This window comes from Mesoplodon densirostris, chromosome 4 (genome assembly GCF_025265405.1).
Source record: "Mesoplodon densirostris isolate mMesDen1 chromosome 4, mMesDen1 primary haplotype, whole genome shotgun sequence".
NCBI lineage: Eukaryota > Metazoa > Chordata > Mammalia > Artiodactyla > Ziphiidae > Mesoplodon > Mesoplodon densirostris.
Window position 1 is genome coordinate 130,552,989 of NC_082664.1, and position 21,206 is coordinate 130,574,194.

General features: G+C 46.3%; 1 long non-coding RNA gene across 3 annotated transcripts in view; it reads right to left on the reverse strand.

Annotated features, from left to right (window-relative positions):
- The window catches only part of LOC132487544 (uncharacterized), a 139,447-nt gene that overhangs the window by 82,108 nt on the left and 36,133 nt on the right, over positions 1–21,206 (reverse strand). The gene's annotated exons all lie outside the window — the stretch shown is intronic.

Here is a 21,206-nt window from a genome sequence, read left to right on the forward strand (position 1 = left end):
CCCACACAGCGTCCCACACGTGCCGGGAACTCAACAAATATTAGCCTCCCCCGTCTCATTCCCCTCCTGCTGAGCTTTTACAGCAACAGTGCTCTGTACTGCAACCCAAAATCAAACTCTTGCATTATTTTCTTCTTCCTCCAAAGGCTTTGAATTCAGTGGCTGGCCATTTCTTCTTTACCCACCAGTATTTGGAAAGAGGAGGCATTCATGAGCAGCACCTCTCTTCTCTTTCCTGGCTGTGTCAATTTCTCTGCAAACTACCAACCCTTTATTTTGTGGCTGGGTTTTGTAATTCACAAGTTGGTGTGGGTATTTCTTGGAAATGGCACAGGGGTGATCTTCTCTGGGGGTTTATCAAAACTGCTGAATTTGGACTCTTTTTGCCAAAGCCCCTTCTATAGGATGTGGAGCAGATGGTGGGTTGGCAGATGCTGTCCTAGCAGGAGACAGGCGCCTACAAAACAAGGGCTCTGAGGAATATGTCAGAGAGAGGTGCCCAGGTCCCACAGGAGGGGACACTCAGCATAGACGGATGGGCTGGCTACCACGCAGCCCTCCCTGTCCCACCAGGTAATGCTGCGGCTGCTCCACACATGATGGAACCCTTGTAATCAATCAAGGTGTCAATCCAGATGGCCTGTGATGGAGGGATGGGGGCCACAGGTGGGCAGGTGGGTAATGGAGCTCTGGCAGCCCTCTTCTGTGCATGGTTAATGCATGAGGTGATATTCAATCACCTCCAGTGCAGCAGGTGGGAGCAGGAGAGCAGCTAACTACGCAGAAAATTACCAGCCTAGAGACCACTGAAGTCAGGCTGTAGTTGAACAGTGGTCCCACACTGGTCCCTAGTACGTTGTTTCCAGAGGTGGCCGGGGAGGATTTCCTGTGGACTGGATTAAGTAAGCCCACCTCTTTCCTTCAAGGAGAAAGAGAGAGACGGCACAAGGGCTTCTGTCTTTTGCCCTGAGTGATGGCGCGGGGGGATCACTTTCAATCCTGGACAATTTTGGAGAAGGCTGGCATGTGGGAGGGAAGTCAGCACAAGGGGCAGGGCCAGGCCAAGAAAAGGACTGACAGAGGCACTGTTTTTGGCCAAGACTGGGGACCAGAACCCAGGGAGGGGGCAGAGGCAGCAGCCACAGTGGGGAGGACTGCATTTCACCGAGAAGGAACTACGCTGACAAGAGCTGGCGGCCGTGCCTGCCTTTGAACAGGATGGCTGCCTTGGCCCTTGCCTGGAGGCTGTCCATCCACCCATCCTGATCCACAAGGGGCCCAGCTGACACCTCCCCTCCACCCTGAGACCTCGACACAGGGGAGCAGGTCTGTGCTCTCAGGGCAGGTGGCAGCTCTCAGCCAGAGAGCCCATATTCTCAGGGTTCTTTCTGATTTATTCTCTGAGGTCAGAGCTAGGAGTGGTTGGCAGAGAGGGAGGGAACATTCTTCAACAGCAGGAAACAGGGTGGGCAAAATTTCAGTGGCAAGGAAATGAATCATCTAAGTGTGGAGTCGCGTGCCATTTAGCGAGGCCTGGGCACCTGGACCAGGTCAAAGTTCTTGTGTCTCAAACAAATTCCTCGTTACCACCCTCCCCGCAAGTCTCCTCCACGCCTCAGTCCTCCTGGCTTGAGGATGAACAAAGGGAACTCCCTCCTTTTAGTAACTCCAGCCAAAGCCTTTAAAGCCATCCTCTCCTCCTCTCAAGCCCCATATTCACTTCCTCAGAGCCTTGTTTCTCCTCCTTCAGGAATCCCACCATCTAATCTAAACCACCGTCCGTTGTTTCGCAGCTGGTCTCCCTGCCTCCTGCGTGATCCCTTCCAATCCATCCTCCAAACTGCATCCCAAGTGATCTTCCAGAATACCTCTCCCCCCCCCGCTTTTTTTTTTTTTGCAGTACGCGGGCCTCTCACTGTTGTGGCCTCTCCCGTTGCGGAGCACAGGCTCCGGACGCACAGGCCCAGCGGCCATGGCTCACGGGCCCAGCCGCTCCGCGGCATGTGGGATCTTCCCGGACCGGGGCACAAACCCGTGTCCTCCACATCGGCAGACGGACTCTCAACCACTGAGCCACTAGGGAAGCCCATCTCTCCCCTTTTAAACCACCCCCCACCGTGGTTCTCTACACTCTGCAGGATAAAGCAGAAGCTCCTTTATCTGGCTTATAATACCTTTTGTGATATTACCTCTTCTTAGTTTTCACATTCTTCTCACATCACTCCCCTCCCCCACTGCTGGCCCCCATACACACACACCATCTAGCCCTTTATTTATTCATTTTATTAGTAACATTCATCAAATATGTATCGAGTGCTCGCTACGTGCCAACCCCTGTTCTAGGTACTGGGAATACAGCAATGAACCAAACACATGATCCGCCCTCAGAGTGCTTACGTCCTTTAGCAGGAGGGGGGGAAGCAGGACAAAAATCCGTAAATGGGCAAATACACACTATGTCAGATGATGATAAGGGCTAAGGAGAAGACAGAGCAGAGGAGGAAGATGGTTGGTAGAGGTTTCTAGTGCTCACCTATGCCCAATGGCCCTCTCCTTCCAGGCTATGGCCCAGCAGGTTCACCCGCCCTCACCACCCCCTGAAGTTAGATGGGGCTAACAGACTTGTGGTTGCCAAGGGGGAGGGGTTTGGGGAGGGATGGACTGGGAGGTTGGGGTTAGCGGATGTAAGCTATTATATATGGAATGGGTAAACAACAAGGTCCTCCTGTAGAGCACAGAGAACTATATTCAGTATCCTATGACAACCCATAATGGAAAAGAATATAAAAAAAAGAATGTATATATACGTATAACAGAATCACCTTGCTGTACAGAAGAAATTAACATAACATTGTAAATAACTATACTTCAATTTAAAGAAAAAGAAAGAAAAAGTTAGATGAGGCTACATGACTAGTTCTGACCAACGGGTTGTGAGCCTTAGTGACGTGGGTGTCAGTCTGGGGCTAAAGCATTTGTTGGGGTGAGGTCTTCCAGTGCTCACCTCCCCTGCAGCAGCCACCAAGGAGCCTATGTGTTCCAGTGGCTACAAGATGGCAGAGTTGCCACTTGGAGGACATTTGGGCTGGTAAGTTGGCCAGACCTGCAGTGGATCTTGGGATAGAGATGATCGGGATCTGAGGTGGTGTCAGTGAGGACGGAGGGGTTAGGGGGCACGACCAGAAAGTTTAGGGAGTGGACCCCCAGCGTGCAGAATGAATTTAGGAGTTAAGGGTGAGAGGGGAGTCTGGGATGAGTCCCTGAATGGGGGCCTGGGTGCCCTAGGGGACACAGGGCCGAGGGAGAGAAGATGAATTCAATATGGGGCATGTGGAATGCGAGGGGTTGTTTACGGCACCATATCATAACATAGGTCGAGCACCCAGAAGAGTGGTTTGGTTGTACAGATGAGGGAATCCTTGAGAAGCAGATGGTACGTGAAGCAGTGGGAGTGTTCGAGATCACCCAGGGAGAGAGGCAGAGCGGGGAGGTAATGGGCAGAGGATCTCCTAGCATTAAAAGGGGTTGGTAAGAGTCAATGTCAGGGAGACTGAGAGTGGCCAAAGAGCTACACAAAGAGCAGGAAAGAACGGTTTAGGACAGGCTTCTCAGACCTCAACGGACACACAGATCACCTGAGGATTTTGCAAAAAGGCAGACCTGGCTGAGTCAGTCTGGGATGGAGCATAAGACTCTGCATTTCCATAAGGCTCCCAGGCAGGGCTAATGCTACTGGTCTGCAGACGGTATTTTGAGAAGCAAGGGTGTAGGCAAACTCAAGGAAGAGACTTTTCAGAAGGACAAAGTGGTTGGCCATGGGATTTTTCTCTGCAATGATTGTTTGTCTCATGTAGGAGCAGAGAGTGAGGAGGACTGAGCCATCCTGGATGGAAGAATTCTGGGACAGGAAGTCCCTTCTCACAGTAACTAGGTCTACCTGGACCAGGTGATCCTATGGGTTCTGGGCTCCATCCTATGGATTTTGAAAGGCATGCTTTCTTCAGGTGGCCTTCCAGTGAGGTGTGCACATCCACAGGGCCCTCAAGGAGAGCAGGAGTGTCCCCTCCACCGCTGGAGCAGGGCCAGGGCTGTCTGAGATAACTTCTAATAGATGCAGCTGGACGGCCATTCTCCAGCCCTTCCCTGACCCATTGATGAATCTGCACAGATGTTTCACACCACACCTCTGCATAATGCAGTCACACCGACACCTGGCTCAGGGGCTTCCTCAGCTCTTGTAAAGAGCAGCTGGGGCACCCTTTGGAAGCTGGGGCACTCCTCTTACAGGACAACCCCACTTCTGAGAAAGACCCAGGATAGCCAGGTTGGACGGGGAACCCCCATTCCCCAAACTTCTCTGGCTCTCTCCAAGTGCACATCCCTCAGTAAGTCAATCAGTGCTCTCCACAACTTTAGCCCTTATGCTTACCTCCCACTATGTCTTCCCCAGTACCCTTTTCCATTCCCCCGGCTCCCCTTTCCTCCAGCCATGACAATCTACTCCGCCTCTTGAGAAGCCACCTTGAAATCTCGTGCGTCCTTTCTCCACTCCCCTCTCTGTCAACATTTCAAGGCCTGCCTCAAATTCTATCTCCTCAGGAAGTCTTCTCAGATTTCCCCATTAGGGTGAATCTCCCCGCCACCATTAGCTCTTCTGTTTTAGCATTTCTCAGAGGCTGCTTTTGTTAGTTGGCTGATTACATGTGTGTGTTTGCCGACCAGTTTTTGAACTTCTGGGGGTTGAAGACGCTGCCATATTCACCTCTGTCTCTGGGGCTGCTGCATATGGTTGCACAGGTTGGACACTGCACAAAAGCATCCAGCTTGGGTGGGGAGCAGGGCATGGGGTATAGGGAGGGGGTTGTGGGATCTGATTTAGCCTGAGCTTTGCTCACCAAGCTGTGCTCCCTGGCAACGGCCTGCGTTGGCCCAAAGGAAGAGGTGACTTTTTCTATTTCACACAAAGATGCTGTATAGGAGAGAAGGGGCCTAGTCCATGCCCCTCTCAGCATTTTGCTTTGCAGGTGACACAGCCCAGTTCTTTACCGTAAGTGCTGAACAGCGATTCAAGGCTATCGATGAACAGAGCTGATCATGCCCTCTTTTCTAGCTCTGCCTCTGCGGGCCCCTTGAGTGATTCACTTTGTTAATCTGAAGACACTGCATACTCCTCTGAAAGGATTTAAGAAATCTGTCCCACATCATGACCCCTTTCTGGAAAGGTCTCAGCCCCTCCCTCCTGAATAGCAGTCTGCCTCTCCCCATCCTCAGGTGGGTCTCAGAGCCCCACCACATACCTGGGTGGCTGGTGGAAGATTCTACTACCAGAATCATGTGAGGACTGGGGCTAGCTGAAAAAATGACTGTGCATTTCTTGTCCATTTTCCTATTTCCACCCAATCCAGTCCTTGGCGTCATCACATCCATCCACTCTTTGCCCAGCCCGCAGGAGGGGAGATTGTTAACAGGAAATTCCTTTCAGGGATGTCCAGAGGCCACTTGGACCTCCACATAGGAAAGACGAGGGAGTAAGAACCAGCCTGGCCGTGCTTGTGGGCAGGAGAGAATGAGGAAGGTGGGTGAAGACAATAAGGCAGGTTGGCCTGTCATGGCCCAAGGTCCGGCTGATTCTGAGGCCAAGAATCACTTGGGGAGCTATTCCTGAAAAGAACTGAGACTGGTTAGGGGGGCCTTGACCTTCCAGACTCCTGCCTTTCTGCCTTTATCTTTGCTGCCCATTCACTTTCCAGGCCCCGCATCTCTGCATGTCTTGGCTGGTCACCTTCCTTCTAAAAGTCTCTAGTCTTTTGGCTTCTGCAACGTGGCACCCCTGGTCTCTCTGGATCCCTTCCCTCCCAGGCCTCCTTTGTGCTTTCCCCTCCCGCTGCCCACCCTTGATTGCTGGTGGACCTCTAGCCTCACACAGCAGGCCTCCCTGGCTAGCCAACAGTGCAGCGGGGAGCCTCATAGCTCTTCTCTGCTTTGACAAATGTTTGCGTGCACACACATAAGTTACTTTTTAAAAATCCAAATGGTTTCCTACTATGTATACTGGCTGTGTTCTTGATTTCACCTGATAGCACTATCATCCCCTTGTAGCAGAGGCAGAAGTCTAGAATCATCTTTGACGCTTCCTATGTCTCATGCTTTCCAATTTAACCTTCTAAATCATTCTGGAATTGCCCTTCTTGTCTATTTGGACTATCTTTGTCCACTCATCACCTCTTAACTGGACGATTATCATCATTTTCTAATTGGTCTTCCTATCTCTAGGTTGGTCTCTTTTAGATTAATCCTTTATACCATTAAAAAAAAAGATTTTGGTTTTGAGATAAAAGTCATATAATGTAAAACCCACTGTTTAAACTATTTTAAAGTGTGCAATTCAGTGGGGTTTTTTAAAATAGATCTTTATTGGAGTATAACTGCTTCACAATACTGTGTTAGTTTCTTTTGTACAACAGAGTAAATCAGCCATATGCATACCTATATCCCCATACCCCCTCCCTCTTGTGTCTTCCTCCTACCCCCACCATCCCACCCCTCTAGGTGGTCACAAAGCACCGAGCTGATCTCCCTGTGCTATGCGGCTGCTTCCCACTAGCTAGCTATTTTACATTCGGTAGTGTATATATGTCGTTGCTACTCTTACTTTGCCCCAGTTTCCCCCTCCCCACCCCCGTGTCCTCAAGTCCATTCTCTATGTCTACGCCCTGCCACTAGGTCACTATGTTCATCAGTACAATTTTTTTTTTTAGATTCTATAGTGGTTTTTCTAGTACATTTACAATGTTGTACAATCATCATCACTATCAAATTCCAGAATATTATACCAGTGGTTTTTGAACTCCAAGCCTGAGTCTATTACTGGGGCGCTGTGAAGTCAATTTAGTAATTTTAAAAAATGAAGTCACCATAGAAGAGAACAGATGACAGAACATTGTAAAGGTGAAAAGGTAACTACTGGCTTCCCTGGTGGCGCAGTGGTTGAGAGTCCGCCTGCCGATGCAGGGGACACGGGTTTGTGCCCCGGTCTGGGAAGATCCCACATGCCGCGGAGTGGCTAGGCCCGTGAGCCATGGCCACTGAGCCTGTGCGTCCGGAGCCTGTGCTCCGCAACGGGAGAGGCCACAACAGTGAGAGGCCCACGTACCGCAAAAAAAAAAAAAAAAAGTAACTACTGTTTCATGAAACTTTTGTTTCAGTTAGATGTTTCTGTATGTTCCAATGTGTGTACAAGAAATTGAAATGAATTTCTAACTGTGAGTCATGATTTAAAAAATGGGGGGGGGCAGTGGGAAAACCACCATGAGTCTACACTGCCTACCTAGAGTGACTGTAAATTATAAATCTGAGTATGTCACCCCCCCTATCTAATGCTTGCCATTGGCTCCCTAGCTAAATCAGTCATTCAGAAATGTTTCTTAAGAGTCTACTATGTGCTAGGCACTGTTCTAGGTGCTGGGATACAGCAATAAACAGGGCAGACAAAAACACCTGCCCTGGTCCACTTTAGATTCCAGATGGGGGAAACATAATAAATAATAAAATTATACAGTGTGTTAAAAGGTGGTAAGTGTTCTGAAAGAAAAAAGTTGAACAGGGCAAGGGGGTTTAGACTGTGGAATGAGGGAAGGAAGCTAATGCAGTTTGGAAAAGGATGGTCAGGGCTGGCTTCACCAAGAAGTAACATTTCAATAAGACTCAAAGAAGGTGAAGGAGTGAGCCATGTAGATACCTGGGAAAACAGCATTTAGGACAGAATGAAGAGGCAGTGCAAAGATCCTGGGGCAGAAGCTGCCTGGCTTGTTTGAGGGCTAGGGAGGAGGCTGTGAGAGTGTGCAGGGGTATCGGAAGGAGATAAGGTCAGAGAGGCAGTTGGAAGCCAGGCCTTGCTGGGCCTATGGGCCATTGTAAGGGCTCTGGCTTTTACTGTGGGGGAAATGGAGCCATTGCAGAGTTCTAAATAGAGTAGTGACATGCTCTAGGCTACATTTTTTTTTTTTTTCCAGTACGCGGGCCTCTCACTGCCGTGGCCTCCCCCGTTGCGGAGCACAGGCTCTGGATGCGCAGGCTCAGCGCTCCGCGGCACGTGGGATCCTCCCGGACTGGGGCACGAACCCGCACCCCCTGCATTGGCAGGTGGACTCTCAACCACTGCGCCACCAAGGAAGCCCGTCTAGGCTACATTTTAAAAAGACCATCTACAGGATTCAAACTGCTTAGGTTGAAGTTCAAAGTCCTTTCTGTTTTGGTCCTGACTATAGATCCAGACTATTTCTGGCCACATCCATCAGCAGTGCCAAAAAGCTCTCATTTTCTCCATGTACCATGATGCTTCCCACCCCTGGGACTTTGCCTCTGCTGTCCCCTCTGCCCAGAAGGGCCCTCCCCTGTGGCCTGGCTCACCTCTCCTCATCCTTCTGCTTTCAGCTCAGATGCTCCCCCATCACAGCTCCGCCCTTTGTCTGGGTGTTGTACTCCCTATTCAACCCCCAGCACCTTCCATGAATGTCTAGCACAGTTTACTTGATTGTACTGTGACTCATGTTACAGTATTCAGCTTGCTTTCATATCTCTGATTCCGAGGAGGCACAGGATCTTGCCTCTTGCATCTTTTCATCCCATTACCTAGAGCAGTGGTGCCCATAGGTCAAGGATGTAGTACAGGAGTGGTTGTTGAATCAGCTGTTGCTGATGAGAACTCAGCAAGGCCTAAATCAATGGCCCAAGGCCACACAGCTCAGTGCTCCCCGCTCCTTGCCTGGTGCCCCTTCCACTACACCTTGAGGTTCCTTTCCTGGGGTTCTCTGAGGCGTTCCTGGGGGAGGTGGAGGTGAGATTCCCCAATGTCTCTGGAGGAATTTAATAGATGGGACAAGCTGAGGGCTGGAAGGGGTGGAGTGGGGAAGACGCTTAGAGAGGCGGCAGCCTGTCTAAGGTTACACCGTGCTCACTGGACTTGGGGCGTCCCCTTGCAGCGTCTGGCTCTGCACCGCGATAAGCGTACCTGATACTTCCCAGGCCCAGCTGTATCTGTTCTCAGCAGCAGATCTCCTTTCACCCAAAGTGCTTCATCAACATTAGAACCGGAGAAGGGGGCGCCAGGCCGGCATCCCTGTGGCCCATGACACAGACAGGGCTTTGGCATAAATTGGGAACAAACTCGGGGACTCCCCTGAGACACCTGAGGGTTTCCTGCTCCGGGCTGCCCTGCCAGAGCTCGGGGATTAGTAAGGAAGGAAGCAGACTTCCCCTGTAAGCTCCCCTCTCCTGTGGTGAGAAAGACACACACAGTCACGGTGGGAGGGATAAATTAGGAGTTTGGGATTAACATATACACACTACTATATATAAAAAATAGAGGGCCTCCCTGGTGGCGCAGTGGTTGAGAGTCCGCCTGCCGATGCAGGGGAGACGGGTTCGTGCCCCGGTCTGGGAGGATCCCATATGCCGCGGAGCGGCTGGGCCCGTGAGCCATGGCCGCTGAGCCTGCGCGTCCGGAGCCTGTGCTCCGCAACGGGAGAGGCCACAACAGTGAGAGGCCCGCATACCGCAAAAAAAAAAAAAAAAAAAATAGATAACCAACAAGTACCTACTGTATAGCACAGGGAATTATATTCAATATCGTGTAATATATATATATATATATATGAATATATATTGTATATATTTAACTAAGTATATATATATATTTATGTATAACTTATATATATATAACTGAATCACTGTGCTGTACACCTGAAACTAACACAACATTGTAAATCAACTATACTTCAATAAAAAAATTTTAAAAAGACAGACAGACACACACACACACACGAGGACAGGGGCACCACTGAAAATGAAATAAAATGTTAGACACCGTTTCCCTCCTCATGGAATTTCCTTCCTTTTCCCCCGTCTTCCTACAGGCAACCAAGAATCACACTTTCTGGACACACTATCAAGTCCCTCTTCCAATCATCTCTGCAGCCTAGTTCTTCCTTCCCAGGTCTGTTTCCTTATAAATATTCCAAGGTGAGGCTGCCAGCCGGTGATTTATTTACAAGGGGGTATCATTTCGTGCAGCTGTGTGTGGTGTCCAAGCAAAAGGCTGACTATACCTCTCACCAAACTCAGCCTTGTTATCTATTTCAGGTGAGACTGGGGTGATTCACTCCATCTCGAGTTTCTGAGCGAAAATGACTTCTGCCTTAAAAACGTTCAGAATGTAAAACAATGAAAAATGGTAAAGATGACAAGCCTAACAAGTGGCTATCCTGATGGGCACCACTAGGCCTAGTGCTTGAACGGTGTCACAGGGGAGGCACTCAGGTGTGCACGCACTAGTGTGCCACCACCCCGGAGCCTCAGCCAAGGTTCCCTACCCCGAAAGGGAACCTTACAAAAGAGGTGGCAGCGAGCCCACCCGCACACGCCCAGGCCAGTCTTGCTAAAGGGCTGCTCATCCCAAACATGTCTAAGCCTCATTCCACCCCCACAACCTTCTGGGGATCAAAGACGCTAGCGATTTCCCAGAAGACGATGCCCGTGCCCACATGCAGACCACTTCGGCCCGTGATTTCAGGAGAGGCAGGAGAGGGAAGGGCAGCAGACATGAGGCAGCAGGTGTTGGAGGCAGGCAGAGGGGGCAGCAGTTCTAGGGTCAGGCGTGGCTGAGGTCTGGACCCTGACTTGGCTACAGAGAGCAAACGAGAAGTCCTAAGCAGGAAAGATGCTTAAAGGTAGAGGAGCTGACATTCAGACATCCTGCCGTAAAGAAACAATAAAGGGAAAGACGCTAATGTTTATTGAACGCTTTCTGTGTTCCAGTCACTGTGATGTGTACCACAGGGATATAGGGTCTAGTGGGGCAGGCGGCCGAGTCCCAGGTACCATTAACTGCAGTGCAAGTCAGGGGGCATCAGGGAGCAGCAGTGCCAATGTCAAGCCCAGAGGCTGCAGAGGGGCTGCGATGATGGATAGGCACCCTGGTTTCAGGGTCCTCATCGCCAGGGCAGAGGGGTGGCTCCCCTCTCCAGTTAGGGGCTGGGTCGTAAGGGCAGAGGCTGGACCCTGGACTCAAATGGGTGATGTCTCAGTTAAGGCTTTCAGTTTTCCTGAGGTCCCAGCCAACCCCAGCCCCTCAGATCAGACATGAGGCAGGGTCATACCTTGTTTTCTGGCGTGGTGACTCACTGCCCAAAATAACTCATGCTAGCAGCAGCTCTTTCTGTGTCTTGTGGGCTGGGCACAGGCATTCTGGGAAGGCCAAAACTGCCAAGCAGTGAAACATGAGGACTGCTCCATCTGACTCAGCCACAGATAGGGTGGGGGAGGAGAGAGACAGAGACACAGAGAGAGAGACAGACAGAGTGGGGCTTCTTCTAGCACTGAGGCTGGGGTGCCCCTCAGCTCTTGACCCAGCAGCTGGGGAAGCTACAGGGTGGTGATAACCAGGGAAAATAGCTTACAAGTCCCAGGACTCAGAATGCCCTCCGAGGCACTGCCAGGCACACCTGCAAGGTGGTGGGACCCCCTGTAAACGGACTCCTTTCCATGCCAGTTCACGTGGCTGCTCCCAACTCGTGCAGGCTCCCAAGGTTCCCCTTCCCTTGGCTCCAGGATGGTCCCACACATTCTGTTCCCAGGATCCCCTTGTCTCAACTCTTGGGCACAAGGTCTGAATGTGCACCTAACAGAACCACGTCACAGGTGCCCCTCTCCTAAGGCTGTCTTGTTCTGTGAATTGGAATTTGCCAACAAGGAGGGATGCCATCCATCTCCCATGCTCATCCACATCCAGTCCACATACCAAGGCTCATTCATCCCCACTTCTTCCATTTAGAGTCAGCAGAGGAAGCTCATGTTTAAAAGTGGGTCCGGCACCCTGCTGGGTGATTACCAACATCCTTTCAACTAGACAATAATCCCAAGACACAGATATTGTTAAGTAGGTGAGAAAACTGAGCTCAAAGAGCATCAGTGATTTGCCCAAGACCACACAACTGGTTAGGGTGGAGCTGGAATTTGGACCCAATGTCTTCTGTGGCATCACACCCAGGTCACATCCACAGGCCTCCCTCTCAGAGTCTGACCACGGTGCTTAGAGCCTGGACAACTCATCTGAAAATGGGGATTATTTTATATTGATAGCAAACGGAAGTCTTCTTATCCTACGTGATTGCGACTAGCAGTCGGTTGATTAATTGAAAAGTTTGGCCGAGCTGGAAAATCATAAAACAGGACACATATAATCTTATTCTGATGTGGACCCACGGCCTTTTCTTTTAAAAAAAAAGCCCCCTGATGACAATCCTCTCGGTCTCACATGAGCCACACTCATAATTTTCACTTTCTGTTTTTATAAAGAGAGGACCTAAGTCACTTATGAAATAGTTTGAGTGCAGAATCCTAGATTCATACAAATTTCCCCGTTTTTTACAGTTATCCCATCCATACTTTGAACAGATTTTTTTTTTTTTTTTTTGCGGTACACGGGCCTCTCACTGTTGTGGTCTCTCCCGTTGTAGAGCACAGGCTCCGGACGCGCAGGCTCAGCCTATGGCTCACGGGCCTAGCCGCTCTGCGGCATGTGGGATCTTCCTGGACTGGGGCACGAACCCGTGTCCCCTGCATCGGCAGGCGGACTCTCAACCACTGCACCACCAGGGAAGCCCTGAAAACATTTTTTAGTGGTTCACCTTTGTCAAGTTTTCCTAAAGCAACGTGTTTGTCATAAAACAGCAATAGTTGTCTTTTGTTCCACTTCTCTCTTTTGGTTTATGTTCCTTTTGGTTAAATTAAATAACTACAGTGTTAAAGTGTCACAAATAGATTTGGGAACAAAAATAATTGGTTCTTGGTAAACATTTGGTGCAAGCAGAAGTATGGAGGCAGGTAAGAGATGAGCTCGTAGCTGGAAGCATCAGTTGGTGTATTTAAGACAGAGGATGGGGGCTAGCTGACCTGGCCAGTCAGTTAAGGGGAGTTTGGTTAAGAGACTTTGCACAGGACTTGACAGAAGGGCTGAGGTGAGGACCAGCTGCAGATAGTAGGAGTGAGAGGATTTAGTGAAGTGGCACTCATAGATAAGCCGTCTTCATGATTATTGAGTCTTCCCTGGTGCTGCATCCCACATGGACCTCTGCCCCTTATGACCTTTCTTTTCTGGGGAACATTCAAGAACTCCTGACCAGCCGTCAAGAGGCCCAGGTCTACCTCCAGCTCTGCCTCTAACTGCCTCTGTGGGTTTGGGTAAAAGACATTATCTCTTCGCCTCTGTTTTCTTCTCTATAAACTGAAGGGATTATGTGAAATTGTCTTGGAAGGCTCTTCTGGCCCCGTTAGTTCTAAGCATCTCAGGATCAGGTTTCCTGCTCACTATTCTCCTTGGGGGTCTCAGTCACCCCCAGGATCATGGCATGCTTCCCCCAAAACTGTAGCAACAGCCGCCTGTGTTGAGCACCAGACCCATGTTTCCTGTTGTTCACCCAGGTGCCCTGCAAGTGGGATGGCCTGACCTCTCCTGGATGAACAGGTGAGATATTTTAGACCTACTAAATACAACAGCATATTGTCAAACAAGAATTATTAAGATAGTTTGGCTCTGGAGAAGAAAGGAGCCTCTTATAAGAAGATAATATATGATAAAGGAAGTAACACAAAACTGGGGAAAAGAAGTGATATTCGGTATTGGAAAAGTTGGGTAATGATTTGGGAAAAAAAATCGTTTAGACTCCCATCTCAAACTATACACTAAAATAAATGGTGGGTTATTCTTAAATGTAAAACAAACTTCACCACAGAAAAATCAGGAGAAAATATAACTGAATGCTACCAAAGCCTTGAAGAGAGGTGTCTTTGAAAGCCATGGATAAACTCAAAAAGGGAAAGAATAATTGGCTTCATTATGTAAAAATAGGTAAAAGCAGTTTGTGTAACAAAGAAACAGGCAAATGGGAAACATTTCCAGCTAAGATGAAACATGAAGGGTTAACATATTTACACAGAACTCATACACATGGTTAAGAAAACCAGTAAGACACCCATCAACAAGTGGGCAGAAAACTCGGATATTATAAAAGAGGACATTCAACTGGTATGGTAAAAACTCCAACCTTTCTAGTGGTTATATGAATGAAAATTAAAATAGGAACACATAAGCCACTAAATTAAGCAGAACATAAAAAACTTAGCAATATTTAGTGCTGATGAGGCTAGGACAAAATTGCCAGGTGGGAATTTTAATTCCAAACCTTTGGAAATTGATTTCACTTCAAGACATTTTCAAATGGCCTTATTCCCTTTGATCCAGCTTCTAGAAAAGCACCCTAAGAAGATGATGTTAAATATAGATACAGCTATTTCTTTCCTGTTTTTTTTTTTTTTTGCGGTACGCGAGCCTCTCACTGCTGTGGCCTCTCCCGTTGCAGAGCACAGGCTCCGGACGTGCAGACTCAGCGGCCATGGTTCACAGGCCCAGCCGCTCCGCGGCATGTGGGATCCCCCCAGACTGGGGCACGAACCCGCATCCCCTGCATCGGCAGGTGGACTCCCAACCACTGAGCCACCAGGGAAGCCCGATACAGCTATTTCTAATGAAGATGTTCATCACAACACTTTTTATGAAAACATTATACAGGTTACAGAAGAGGGAAGAGTTAAGCATTATGTAGTATAAAAACGCAATATATATATATATCTGAATCACTTTGCTGTACACATTGAAACTAACCCAACATTGTAAATCAACTATACTTCTGTAAAAAAGAAATAGTACCTTCCTCATAATACGTTGTGAGAACTGAGTGAAATAATGTGTGTTATGTGTTTAACGCAACACCTGGGCTCTGGTAAGCATGCATAAAATATTAGCTAATGTCATTATTTCCATAATTGCCAAATGTAGATAGTATAGAACTGGAATGGAATGTGAAAAACATGATAACAGTTATGTTAGGGTGGGACTTATAGGTGATTTTTTTCTCTATTTTCCAAACTTTCCATATTATTGACATATTTGGCTTATAATCATAGCAACTTTATTGAGTTTTAATTTATATATCATAAAATCTATCCATTTTAAGTATACAATTCAGTGATTTTTAATATATTACAGAGTTGTATGACATTACCACAACCCATCACCTAAAAAGATCCCTTGTGCAACTTCGTAGACCCTTCTTGTTTACATCTCAGCCCCAGGCAAGAGCTAATCTGCTTTTCTGCATCTACAGAATTACCTTTTCGGGACATTTCATACAGATGGAATTAGGTAATATATGGTCTTTTGTGTCTGGTTTATTTCAGTTTATAATCTTTGGGAGTTCAAAGGAATAGTATGCCACTGTCACTGAAAAATAAAAACAAAACAGAAAGCAATGGTTGTTCCTTGGCGTGGTTGTTCTTTATGTTTTACCCAAATTTCCAGTACTAGCCAGGGTCCTGGCAGGAAACAGATGCCCACTGAAGAGAGTTTAATGAAGGCACTGTTATAGAGGGGCTGGTAAAGTTAAGGGACCCGACAGTGCAGCCTCCCAGGCCTCGTATCAGACAGCAGCTAGTCCTACCTCGAAGCCTAAAGGGACAGAGGGAGGAGCAGTGGCCCTGGAAGCTGCAGAGAGCTGTAGGGGCCGGGGAGACCTGGCAGGCAGGGAGCTCGTGGACGGCAGGAACCAACATCCCAACCTCAAGCCCTGTCCTCCTTCTTGATCTGCTGCTGCCGCCTCCCATTGGCTAAACCCAGCGGGAAGGCAGCAGCTTGGGAGATCATAGAGGTCAGCCTCCAGGGCAAGAGCAGGGCAGAGAAAGGCTTAGAATGGGTACAGAGGGACCACAGAGACCCCAGCGCACACTTTTCCACCCGTGTCTCTTTCCATCTCCATGTCCTCCAGCACCGCGCATTTAATCCCACTGCAGTGCTTGGAAACCTTCCCCAAGCCACCAACTCTGACGTTCTCTTGCCTTTTACAAGCTGGTGCCTGAGTCTGGGATGCTCCGCCTTCTTGCCTTCAAACCTTGCTCAGACACCTCCAAGGGGAGGGGCTGTTCTTACCTCTGTGCTCCACAATACAAGGTTCAGTCTTCTAGAAGAGCATTGGCATATTTTGCTGTAATTACCTGTTGTCATGACTCTATGTGACAGAAAGCCACCACATTTCCCTGGAGGGAAGTAGCTGTTTTATTCACGGTGCCTGGAATAGCACCTGTCACATGGTAGGTGCCCAATTAGTATTTGTCCAAATGAACAGTGCCCTCTAATTCTTTTGTGTTCCTCCCCCTCCATCCCATTAGCATCAACCCCAGTGCTGTCTACTGGCTCAGAAGATGCATTTTAGTAGGTTGGTGAGTGATGAATAATTTCAAATTTTAGAGTTGCTCTCTGAGATAAGGCAAATTCATCGTGGCCTCTGAATTTAGGAATATGTAAGCAGCCTAATGAAGGTGGGAAGTAAAGGTGCGAGTGTCACTTTTGTACAGATGCAAAGTGACTTCCTCACCATTTTAAGCAGCTCCAAGTGTTTTGTTTTCTCCAGGGCATCTATCCCAAAGGAAGGGAACCTCTCTAACCTTTTTGCTCAGCACTGAATGGGGCTTGTCGTCTCTGGTTAGGGAGACAGTAACCATCCCTAAAGCAGACCTGACAGAGTGAATCTAAGACAGAGAGTGAAGTGGCATGAACCAGGCATTCACAGACAGCTGGTCAGAGCTCAGTCCAGAGGAGGAACCTACTTTTGAAACTGACACACATTTCTCCCACTTTGCTGGTTCTCAAGCTCCTGCAAAAATCTTCAAAGGAAAGAAAAAGAAAACAATTTTCATATTCAGGCACCCTCCCAGCTGAAATAGATGCCTCTGTGTGCAGCCTTGAGGCCAGTGGCATTTCCTTACTGGCCACTGCAGTGGGCATTCCATCAGGAGCTTTGTTCTCCAAATACTGTCCCTGGCAGGCAGGCTCTAGGCCACAACGCAGGCTAAAAAAAACGCCGAATCCTGGGCCATAGGGCGAAGTTAGTTCTCTGGAAAGAGAAGAAGGGGTGGCATTTGGGAGGGTAACTTCTGCCTCCCCAGAAAAATACAGAACGAGTACAATGCTACCCAGATGACCATGAAAATGCCCCTTTCAGGAACAGTCCAGAGGGCAGAGTGGTGGAGCAAGAAGATGATCATTTGAGCAGACCCACGTTCAAGCCCTGGCTCTGACACTCATTTGCTGGGGGTCGGCGGGGGTGGGGGGGGTTGGTGCGTGAGGGTCCTTAGGAGTCCATTAAAACATAATATTCTGTTGGCTTCTTCCCTAACATAGTACAAAGGGTGTGGCTTTGGGATCACACAGACCTGAGTTTGGATGTGGGTTTTGTTATTTACTAGACTGTGCACTACCATTTTGCATAGGATTTTTAGCTGGGCACATAGTCACTGAGCTAAGAGCTGCATTTCCCAGCCTACCTTATGGCTATGTATGATCATATGACTAAGTTCTGGGATCGTGAGTCGGAGTGAATGTGTAACTTACTCATCTGCACCCAAATTGAAGAAGCATGTCCTGCCCTTCCCCCTCCTGCCTTTTCCTGTTGTCTGGAAAGTAAACATGGGGTGGGGGGAGTCCATTTGGATCACGCAAGTCCCTCAGGTGACTGGCAGAAGCAAACCCAATTCAATTGGAGCAATGCAACTTCTGCCAGGCCTCAAAGAATTACACAGATAAAGTATCAAGGCACATATGTTCACAGTAAAAGACAAGACACAGACTGAGAAAAAATATGTGCAAATAACATATCTGAGAAAGGACTTTGTCTTAGTCCATTCAGGCTACTATAACAAAGTGCCATAGACTGGATGACTGATAAACAAGTGAAATGTATTTCTTACAGTTCTGGAGACCAGAGTCCAAGATCAGGATGATAGCTTGGTTAGGTTCTGGTGACAGCTATTTTCTTGTATCCTCACATGGCAGAGAGAGGGCTAGGGAGCTCTCTGGGATCTCTTTATAAGGCCACTAACCCCATTCATGAGGACACCACACTCATGACCTCCCAAGGGCCCCATCTCCTAATACCATCACACTGGGGATTAGGATTTCAACATATGAATTTGGGGGGGACAGAAACGTTCATTTCATAACAGACTTGTATGCAGAATAAACAAGGAACTCTTAACAATTCAATAGTAAAAAGATAAACAACCCAATGAAAAATGGGCAAAAGATTTGAATAAACATTTCACCAAAGAAGATAAACAAATGGTTAATGCGTGCATGCAAAGATGCTCAGTATCATTAGTCATTAGGGAAATGAAAGTTAAAACCACAATGAAATACCATTTTACACCCATTGCAATGGTTAGAGTCAAAGACAGACAACAACAAATATTGGCAAGGATGCGGAGAAATCAAAATCCTCATATATTACTACTGGTGGGAAGCTGCTTTGGAAAACTGTTTGGCAGTTTCTTAAAACTTAAACATAAATTTGCCATATGACCCAGCAATTCCATTCTTAGGGATAATACCCAGGAGAAATGAAAACATATGTCCACATAAAGACTTACATAACGTTCATAGCATCATTAATCATAAAAGTGGAAACAAGCAATTAGTGACTGGATAAACCAAATGAGCTATGTTCATACCATGAAAGACTGAGTGGAATGCTGAGTGAAAGAAGCCAGACACAAAAGCACATATTACATAATTCCATGTACATGAAATGTCCAGAAAAGGCAAATTTTTAGAGACAGAAAGTAGACTAGTGGTTGCCTGGGAGTGAGAAAAGGAATTAACTATGAGTGGGTACAAGAGATCTTACTGGGATGATACAAAAGTTCTGAAACTGGATTATGTTAATGGTTACATTACATTATACAACTCAGTAAATCACTAAAAAACACTGAATTGCTCACTTAAAATGGGTGAATTTTATGATATATAAACTATGCCTCAATAAAGTTAAGGGACATAGAAGTTTAGACCATTAAATTTTTCTTTTAAGAACAACAGCAAAAAAATTTTCAGATAAACATAAATCAAGAGAGAGTATCATCAACAGACTTTTTAAAAAGGAGTTTTAAATGACATAATTTAGGAAGAAAAATAATGTGGGAAGGAAGAATGGGGAAAGAGAAATGATGAGCAAATAAACAAACTAGGAAGGGAAGGAAATGTATTAACTTGATCCAAGGCAACTATAGACGCCTATGGTAGTATTTGCAGATTGCATGATTGTTTTCTCAGAAAAAAAAGAATTTATAAATTGTTAGAATTAATGAGATTTTAGCAAAGCTAATGTATAAAAAGTCAGTACACAAAATTCTATTAACTCTTCAACACACCACCAACAATGTAATTGAAAATGTAATTGAAATGATAAAATTTATAAGAGAAAAAATGCAAAGTATAAATTTAACCAAACATGTGCAAGCTCTTTATGGAGAAAATTGCAACACTTTCCTGAAAGATGTTAAAGAAAACTTAGCTGAATTAAGAACTAAATCATGTTCTTGGATAAGAAGATTTATTATTTATTATTATTTATTGTAAAGACATCGATTCTCCACAATGAAGTTTAATATAGTTCCAATAAAAATCCTAACAAGACCATTTGTGAAACTTGAAAAGCCTATTCTAAACTTCATATTGAAGAGAAAAAGTCCAAGACTCGCTAAGACACTCTTGAAGAAGAGCAAAGTCCTGGGAATTATCCTGCCATATAGCAAGACTTATTAATATAAAGTATTTAAGATAATGTGGTGCTAGAGCAGGAATGGATAAATAGATCAGTGGAGTGCAATAGAGAGATCAGAAACAGACCTAAACATATATGGAAATCTGAGTTATTACAAAACAAGTATTGCACATCAGTGGGGAAAAGGATGGACTATTCAATAAATGATGCTAGAACATCCATGATAAATGATCCATGGGGAGTGGAGGGACACTGAATCCCTGCCTCACACCATGTATAAAAGCAATTCCATGTGGGTTAAGCACTAAACAATGAAATGCAAATCTATATATGGGACCAGATCACATAAAAACCACACACACACACACACACACACACACACACACAGAATACATGTAAAAACTGGTGAAGATTGAATAAGGCCTGTCATCTAGCTAACAGTATTTACCAATGTGAAGTCTCTGAGTTTTTACACTGTACTACAGTTTTACATAAGATATCACATCTATGCACTATTTTTGCAACTTCCTGGAAGTTTATAACTATTTCAAAATTAAAAGGAAAACTATAACATGTTTAGAAGACAATATAGAATGTGTTAATGACCTCAAGGTGGAAAAGACTTTCATAGCCAAGATAGAAGATGCAGAAACCATAAAGAGAAAGATAAATAAATATGATTACACTAAAGTTAGAAACTTCTTCATGAAATGACATCCTTTATAAAGAGGATAAGAATATAAGAAAAGACATGTGCCACACATATAATCACCAAAGAATTAGCCTCCAGAACATAAAAATAACTATGCATCATCAAGAAAAAGAAAAACGATCCAATAGAAAGATGGGTAAAATGTACAACAGACGTTTTCAAGAAGAAATACAAATAGCCCAGATGTGTGTGAAAAAAAATTCCCCAATCTACTTAGTAATCAGGGATGTGTTAAATAAAATCTCAATGAAATACCATTTTATACCCAACAGATTAGCAAAAATTAAAAAATCAGACAGTATTAAGTGCAGACAGGGTTGCAGAGCAACAGAAACTCACACATACTGAGGATGAAAGCATCCACTGTGGACAACTGGCAATAGCTACTAAAACTGAACATACACACATCGCATGACCCAGTAGTGTGTGTGACAGGCAAAAGCTGGAAGCAACACAAATGTCCATCAATAGTTGAATAGATACATTGTAGTCTATTTACGGGATGGAATATTATACAGCAATTAAAATGAACAGAATATAACTCTATAAGACAAAATGAATGAATCTCACAAACACAAGTTTGAATGAAAGAAGCCAGACACTAAGGAGTATATAGAGGATGACTCCGTTCCCAGAACAGGCCAAATTAAGCTGTATTCTTTGCTGATGTATTCATAGAGGGTAAAACAAAAAGGAAGGCAAAAAAAATTACTTCAAAAGCCAGCAGAGTGGTTAACCTGGGGGGTGAGTGTGGGTGGGATTTGCTTTTGATCAGGGAGGAGCAGACAGAGGGCTTCTGGGGTACTGGCAAATATTCTCAATCTAGT